General features: G+C 39.0%; 1 pseudogene; it reads left to right on the top strand.

Annotated features, from left to right (window-relative positions):
• The first annotated feature begins 599 nt into the window (after positions 1-599).
• On the top strand, positions 600-8588 carry LOC121395507 (annotated as a pseudogene).
• The last annotated feature ends 619 nt before the right edge of the window (positions 8589-9207 follow it).

Here is a 9207-nt window from a genome sequence, read left to right as displayed (position 1 = left end):
GGCTGGTAACCTCTTCAAATGGTTCCAGGGACTTCTGCCATTGACTTGTACAGAACCTCAACAGGTTTTTGGATTCAAGTTCGAGGTATAAGAATTATCAAAAATTTTAGGTTTTTTTTTTAAGAAAAACTTGATCGATTTGAGTTTTTATATTTTACCCGAAAATGTGAGCTTTGACCAAAAAATACAACTTGAATACTCAATACTCGTGGACTGCAATCTTAATAAATCTGACCCTCAGGACAAATTCAATTTCCTCTTTGAAATCATATACTTTAAATCATTTTTAATTTTGTAGTCCAAAGGGAAATTTTATTTTCTTTTTGCTTTCAGCAACTTTTTAATGATTTCTTTCTCTACTTTGTCTACCCTTGTATTAATACTTCTGTTTCATCATTCTATGTTTCTTCCAGATTTAAAATTGTAATTCTGAATTGCCTTCGAAACATCAGCTTAATAAAATAATTTGTTCATGGAACAGAATTTCATATTAAACCACAATTACTGTGTAACCTTCAAACATGTTCCAGCCTGCAAGTCTGTCTAATAATGCTTAGAAGCGTATAGTTGTGCCATAAAAAGCAGTTGATTCATGCTGCATGGACAGATCAAAGACCGTATTACACTGCATTTTTATCAAATAATTATATTTTTTCCTTTTTCTCTGTAATAATAAAACAGTAGCTTTTACTTGATCCCAACTAATATACAATAAAACGAATCCTTATTTTAGAAAACAACACTATTGGGTTGTTTAGGGGGCAGATTTATCAAAGGTCGAAATGATAATTCGAATTAAAAAATTTGAATTTCAAGCTAATTTTTGTGTACTTCGAATAGGGAATAGTTCAAATTTGAGTCAAATTTGAAAATTTGGATTTCTGTCTCTTTAAACATTTGTCTTAGACTATTCGCAATCTAAAACCTGCCGAATTGCAGATGGGGGGACCACCTAGAACATAATTGGAGTCAATATGTGGGAAAATCAAAGTTTTTTTTGGAAGAACTTCGAATCGTACCATTCGAATGCAATATCACTTTGATTCGTACAATTCAAATTCAATCAAAAACTGACCTATTCGATCGCAAACGGACCTACTGTATTCGGTCAAAAAAAATTTGATTCAATTTCAGTTGGTCTTTTTGAATTCGAATTTCAAAGTTTTTCAGATTCAAAATTCGACCCTTGATAAGTCTGCCCCTTAATGTTTAAGTGATTTTTAGCAGATTTAAGGTATGGAAATTCAAAGACCCCTTATCCAGAAAACACCCCACTGCTGTAACTTGAAAATGTGTGCTTGAATAAAAGCCGATTTTGAAATTAAAACATCTCCCCTCTTTGGATCAGCGCTCGGAAGCAGGTTAGATGACATATTGCATAAGCCGGTGGAGAAGGTACCGGGATCTCGCGGGAGCACTGATCATAGGGGTATACGAGTCTGGGTGAGCTCCGCCATTACCACTCTACATTAAGAAAAATCTAGATACTCAGTCCATGTTTTATTTTAAAAATGTACTTTTTTTAAAATTTACTAGGAGCCGAGGCTGAAAATTTAGAGTGCTACTCTTGCGCTGATTATAATGATGGAAGCTGTTTGGAGGACAAAGCAGCAAAGACTTCTTGTAGTCCAGATCAAAACTGTATTGAGACCAACCCAACTCTAGAGACAAGTAAGTGCAATTTGTATATAGAACTAATGATGTTAAAAGCAGAATGTAACATTTTGGAATATACATGCTAATATTTAATATAAAGAACATTAGAATATTATGCAGTGATTCACAAAAAGGAAACAGACAAGATACAACAAAAAACTAATGGGTGCCCTGCCCAAACAAAATGGACTTTGGACACATGATTCATAAGGTATTATGGAATAAAAAAAATGTAAAGCACTAAAGCCTAAAAATGATACGGAGAAATGTTGGATTTTATATACAAGCAGAGAGGTTCAGCAGTCCCATAACAATAATGAGCCAGGCCATTGAAATTGTACAAAGCAGTTCCACATTGTCAAGGATTAGGTAGGGGGAGCTGTGGAGACTGATGGGGAAAGGGCGAGTCCTTGAGGCAGGAGCTGTATGTGCCTAGGGAACACGTAAAGTGAAGGCAGGAACAGGTTGATGAGGGCGAAGAGTCAGACTGGATCAGGTGCAGAACAGGACGGAGAGGGCGAAGATCAGGACTGGACTAGGCAGGATGAAGAGGGCGACGACTCAGGACAGGAACAGACTGGATGGAGCAGGAGTGGAACAGGAACAGAATGGCTGGGACAGGACTGTGTGGGCGTAGATCAGATCAAACTGGGGATAGAGTGCAGAAGGAGACTAGAGCAGGATAGCAAGAGAGGACTGCAAAAGTCAGGGCAAGATGTAGAGCAAGATGAGGGGGTACAAGGTAGAATAAGTTAAGGAAAGATCAGGTTTGGAGAGAGGAACAGAGCAAGATACGGAATAGCAAGGAAAGCTGGGCAGGGCAAAGTCAAGACAAGGTTAAAGCAAGGAGAGATCAAGGTTTAAAGCTGGACCGGAGCAGAACTGGAAGGGGAAGGTAAAGCAGGACAAGACAAGACAAGGTTCAGAGCCAGGCAGGACAAGACAGGGAAGAGTTCAGACAAGACAAGGCAAGGCAAGACAAGGAATGGAGCTAGAACTGAAACCCTTAGCTAGGGACAATGCCACACTGCTAGTCTGGGAAACAATGCTCTGGCAAGGTGTGTTTGGAAGGCTGACCTTAAATAGGGCAGAGTTAGCCCTGATTGGCTGATTGCAACTAATCAGGCAGCAGCTGGGCTGGGGCTGCAGAGGACAAACAGGCTGCAGCTAGGCTGGTGCTGCAGAAGCCAGGTAACAAATAGCGAGCAACCCTTTAGGCTGCTCAACTGGCAATGGTTAAGGTATCGAGCCAAAAACCCAAAGGTCCCTGGTTCGAATCCCAGCAATACCTGACACCCATCTTGCACCCTGTAAGGCCTTATTTGAGTGTCAGTGGCACTGCACATGCTCAGTGTGCTCTGGCCTGCTAAACTAAGGTCGACAGAAGTCATCAAGGAGAAAATGAAGTTCATTGGTCCTTCAAGCTGAAACTACAGGCCTGATTAGTATTCATTTTTAATAAAGAATGCACTGGCATCTAAGCTTCCATGTAATATATACATTTATACGGTATACTTCGAATTGGCAGATTTTTTCCGCATGTGCCAAAAATCTGCCGCAATAAAAAAAAAATTATTCAGACGCCTATTGACTTTAATGCATTTGGACAAAATAGTCGCGCATGTAAAAATATCTAAATAATTTTCGACTTCAATGTGTTTTTCGAAGTTTTTGGGACAGATTCGTCCATCACTACAGATTAGCTCTAAAAATAACAAAAGCGTTAGTTTTTCTTGATTAAAACTATAGACATGAATGATATTCAGAGACGTTACTAGTGTTTTAGTAAACTATTCTCAAATATTCTCTCAATCTCCTTCTGGGCTCTACAGCTCTTGCTGTTTTCATCTCTCATGATTTCATCTCACTGGGGCTCATTTATTAAAGCAACGCAGCGCATAAGTGGACGCAAAAGATTGTCTGCGCCATCACAAGCGTGATCGCTAATATATTTGCGTGATATTGCGCATAACACAGAGCTTTTGCGATGGTTTTGTTTATGCGCATTGCGCAAAAGATTGGGCATTTATGTCGCAAACGATGCCGTGGTTGTTAGGGGCGTGGCTGTGGGCGTGGCTACAATGCGCTTGCACTGTGGCCGTCGCAGATTTGCGTCTGTATATGTGCAAAACTGCACCCGGGCAACAGCACCACAATTTTTACGACTGCCTCTTCGTGGCGTAATAGTAACGCTCTTCAAAATGCGCATTCCTGCCCAGCTGCGCTAGTATATTCACATTTTTGCGTTTCATGTTGCTTAAAAGAGAATTTTATATATGTGTGCAGAGCCACACTGCTAAACTGGGTTCTGGCAAATACAATGGTGCTGCTGTTGGTGGGGATGTTTGTTGACTCAAAGTTTACTCAAAGATGAACAACCCCTGTAAAGTGCATATTAACCACGCCTTCCACCCAACATGTTTATATTGACCAAGGTTCATTTAAGGGTATCAGGTAGGCTAAACACCTTTGCAACCAAACAAATATTAGCACAGAAACAAATGCAGATGCGTCTAAGTGAACGCAATATGCGCAATATGTGACGCAACTAATTAAAGCAGCACATTCATACATGAGCACAACTAATCCTTACCTTTGCGGTATCTTCCTGTGCGCACAATTTATTATAAGCACTGCGACAGCTGATACGCAGTTTCACACGTCGCACCTGTCTGTGTCTACATTAGCGCACAAATTGCACTGTTAAGGTATCGTGCACTACATTATTAAATACTCGCATGCGCTGGGCAAATGTAAGGCCACTGCGCTCTTTTTAGCGCTGCGCTGCGTTAATAAATGAGCCCCACTGTCTGCCTCCTGGACTTCTCATTGGCTGTACCACTCCTGTGTTATTAAGTACCCCACCCCGTCCGTCTGTCTTCAGCCTTTTCAAACTGTTCTTACCTCAGTGACCTGTGTTCTCTCCTGCATCACAGTGTCCTCGTATTTTATATGGCTTATATTTGTTTTAAAGGAGAACTAAACCCTAAAAATGGATATAGCTAAAAATGCCATATTTTATATTGAACTTATTGCACCAGCCTAAAGTGTCACCTTGTCAATAGCAGCAATGATCCAGGACTTCAAACTTGTCACAGGGGGTCACCATCTTGGAAAGTGTCAGTGACACTCACATGCTCAGTGGGCTCTGATTGGCTGTTGAGAAGCTAAGCTTAGGGCTCGTCACTAATTATCCAGCAGAAAATGAGCTTCCCTGGCTGTAATATAAGCTGATGCTACAGGTTTGCCGATTATTAAATTCTGATGCTAATTGCACTGGTTTCTGTGCTGCCATGTAGTAATTATCTGTATTAATTACTAATCAGCCTTATATTGTGACATTTCTATTCTATGTGTACTGTATATTGTGAGTGGGTCCCTAAGCTCAGTAAGTGACAGCAGCACAGAGCATGTGCAGTGAATCGGCAGAAAAGAAGATGGGGAGCTACTGGGGCATCTTTGGAGACACAGATCTTTACTGCTAAAGGGCTGTGGTTGCCTTGGGCTGGTGCAGAAGCACAAAACATCATGTACAACGTTTCTAGCTACTTCTTTAGTTAAGCTTTAATTCTCCTTTAAGGCCATTGACTATGTTTTGTCCATTCAAAAGAAATATTTTAATAATTCCGTAATTTGGATCTGCATACCATATGCTTAATATAATTTAAACATTAAATAAACCCCATATGATTGCTTTGCCTCCAACAGGCATTTTGTTTCCTTGTTTCACAAAGAAAAGGAAATCATTTTTAAAAATTTTAAATTATTGATTAAAATGGGAAACACCTTTCCTGTAATCTGGAGCTGGATAAACTGGACTTCTGGATAACGGATCACATACCTGTACTACATTACTACATGGTTTCTTCTAGGAAGGTAGATAATTAGATTACCTGTACACTACATGAAGTCACTTCAATTTCCCTGTTTAGCTGCAGAAATAATAATAAAAAACACAGTGATTAAAACAATAAGACAAAGAGTATTCTAATCACAGGCCCCATTTTTCTTGCACTCCTGTTGAAAAATGGGGGAGACTGCCCCTTTAAGAGCTTTAGTAAATTCTTAGTTTTATTCTTGCAGGTCATAGTTACTCCTACCTGATGGTGAAAGACTGTGGCAACAGAAGCTTAGAAGATATGTTGGAACTTGTCCCCTTCTATGGAATCAACTTATATTTCCATCTATCACAGAGTAACAACAACCTGAGCAATGAAAAGAGGATTTACGCAGGTAATTCATATATAACAAGAGCCTTGGCTATGGAAAGAAACATTTTTTAAAAAAATATTAAATGGAGTTGAAATTGTAGAATAATTTTTTTTTTTTTTTTTTTTATCAAAATCCAAATTTTAAAACCTAAATGCATTAGCAGGTATGGGACCTGTTATCCAGAATGCTCTGGAATTATCTTTCCATAATTTGAATCTTCATACCTTAAGTCTACTAAAAAATCATGTAAACATTAAATAAACAAGGCTGGTTCTGCTTCCAATAAGGATTAATTATATCTTAGTTGGGATCAAGTACAAGCTACTGTTTTATTATTACACAGAAAAAGCAAATCATTTTTAAAAAAAATGTAATTATTTCATTAAAATGGGTCTATGGGAAACAGCCTTTCCATCATTTGAAGCTTTCTGGATAACAGGTTTCCGATAACGACTCCCATACCTGTACTTCTGTTCATGAAAAGGATCTCATCTATTAGCAGTTTAAGATCTGGGTGTAATATTTTTTGTTGAAATAGATAGAGGGTTGAGCTCGGCTGATGGGCTTTAATTAGAACTTCATCTGATGGAGAAATTTAGAAAATAGATGGGGCTGAAGGGCAGAGGTAGAAAGAGAAAATAGAAAAAGATCACGGTGACAAGAAAGAAGAGGCAATGGGAAAACCAGAGAAATAGAGAAGGACAGATGAGAGGAGACAATGGGGCAGATTCACTAAAGGGCGAAGTGACTAACGCTGGCGCAAATTTGCCAGCGTGACGTCATTTTGTAACTTCGCCAATTCACTAAGGGGCAATGGCGTAAGTTGCGCTATGGCGAATGGGACATAACTACACTAATTCACTAACTTGCGCATTTTACTGAACGTTACCTCTTGCGCCAGACTTGCCTTCGCCACCTCAGACCAGGCGATGTGCAATAGAGTAGATAGGGATTGCTTCAAAAATAGTTGAAATTATTTCTAAGTCCCAAAATACGCTGGAGTTTTTTCCTTTTTTAAGGGTGATAGGCTGAAAAAGATCGTAAATTTTTTTGGGGGTACCCTCCTCCCCCCCTACATTTCCTAACATACGGCACCTAAACTATACAGTGGGCACATGTATAGGGCAATATAACAACTCTATATTATTTTATGAAGGTTTCCCAGGCTTGTGTAATGTAATGTATTTGCAGCTACATATACGTCCATTCAACTTTAACTTGGTGCCGTATGCAAATTAGGCATCGCCAGCGTAACTTCACTTTGCTTGACGAATTAACGCTTGCGCAAATTCGCTACCGTTCGCCTCCCTGAGCTCAACTTCGGATTTTAGTGAATTAGCGGCGCCCTGGCGAAAAATTGGCCTGGCGAAGGGCGGTGAAGGCGTCGCTAGCACATTTTCGCTGCTTAGTGAATTCGCCCCAATGGTGGAAGAAAGTTGAAGAGAAGGACAGAGAAGGGAAAGACAAGATAAAACATGATAGCTAAGCATTGGCCAAAGGTTTTGAAAAACTAGAAGAAGAAAAGTACAAGGTGAGGGAGAATTAAGCACTGACCTTTGCCAGAAAACGATAAGACCAAATACAGTAATACTGACATGTTTTCATAACAGAGTCATTATATGTCACGTCTTGTGTGTGTGACCTATAAAAACATCACCGCAATTGTACATTCCAGAGAAGTCCACTCCCGACCCCAACAATGTCCAGTGCTACAGCTGTATTGGAATCACAGGCACTGAATGTTCTTCATCAAATGTCTCCATTGTGAATTGCTACGGAAAATAGGAATATTGTTTCAATGGAAATATCAATTTAACCACTGGTGAGTGACTGATGAAAATGAATTTTATATGTTAATCCTCTTTTTTATCAATTCTCTTTAGGTGTTATACAAACTTCAACAGTGCTTTGCTGTTTTCTACCATATTGTTTATTCAGATGCAGTATCCCAAATGTATGTGATTTAAGTGCAGTTGTTTAGTTTGTTCTACATGCTAGGCCTCTGTTTTACTGGCCTTAGTTGCTGTAACTTGTGTTCTAGATGCACAATTTTCCATCTCCAGAAAATTAATATTTAGGGATTTGCTGCTACAACAGTTTCATCAAAGTATCCTAGAAGAAAAACAGGCCCAAGTTCTAATTGTGTCCACAAATCCCAGCCGGCTCCTACTTGTATCCCTTCAAGTCTGCAAAAATATCACTAAAAATGAAAAAAGGCACAGGGGACAGACAAAACAGAATATAGGGTAATATTGTTTTACAATGTTGCCACCTGTGTAAAAAGCAAACAATTAACTCCACCTTATAAGTGTTACCCTCATTCGGTATTAACCACCAAAATAGGGTTAAAGAACTTCCTTAGAGACTTGTTTAGGTGGGTACTCACAAACATAGAATATCAACTTGTACGTAAAGGATCGTGAAGCACTTCTCCTGGTATAAGCTGTAAATTTGACATGCAGCAGCAAATAGTGTAAAAATACCTCCTTTTTTTTTAAATCAAAAATTAAAATGCACTCACATGGCAATGGTTTTTTTAAAAAAGCATTGCCATGTAATTTTTTAATTTTAAAAATAAAGAGGTATTTTTACACTATTTGCTGCTGCATGTCAAATTTACAGCTTATACCAGGAGAAGTGCTTCACGATCCTTTACGTACAAGTTGATATTCTATGTTTGTGAGTACCCACCTAAACAAGTCTCTAAGGAAGTTCTTTAACCCTATGGTGGTGGTTAATACCGAATGAGGGTAACACTTATAAGGTGGAGTTAATTGTTTGCTTTTTACACAGGTGGCAACATTGTAAAACAATATTACCCTATATTCTGTTTTGTCTGTCCCCTGTGCCTTTGGTGCTGGCTTTTCATTTTTAGTGATACAACAGTTTCATGAATGCAACATTAATGGAGGTGGGAACAGACCCTTGTTGAATGCATTCATTTTTCCCTATACTCAAACATGACTTTGTGGTCAAAAATGATTGCACGCTATCACCAATTGCAAGTCCAACACTCTGCAAGGGCTCCTTAACATGATAGCATATGGTACTGTGGGTATGGGACCCATTATCCAGAATGATCAGAAACTGGGGTTTTCCAGATGTGTCTTTCTATAATTTTGATCTCCAATTTGCCATACCGTAAGTCTATAAAAAATATCATTAAAACATTATTTAAACCCAATAGTATTGTTTTCTCCATTAAGGATTAACTGTACATTTGTATGCTTTCTGGATAACAGGTTTCTGGGTAACTAATCCTCATACCTGCCATGATATGTCAATGAAGCAACTGCCAATGCCCAGATGAGGAACCAATGAGGATCTAAACCCTTCCTA

The sequence above is a fragment of the Xenopus laevis genome, chromosome 7L (genome assembly GCF_017654675.1).
Source record: "Xenopus laevis strain J_2021 chromosome 7L, Xenopus_laevis_v10.1, whole genome shotgun sequence".
Taxonomy (NCBI): Eukaryota; Metazoa; Chordata; class Amphibia; order Anura; family Pipidae; genus Xenopus; species Xenopus laevis.
This window is presented reverse-complemented; position numbering and strand designations above follow the sequence as displayed.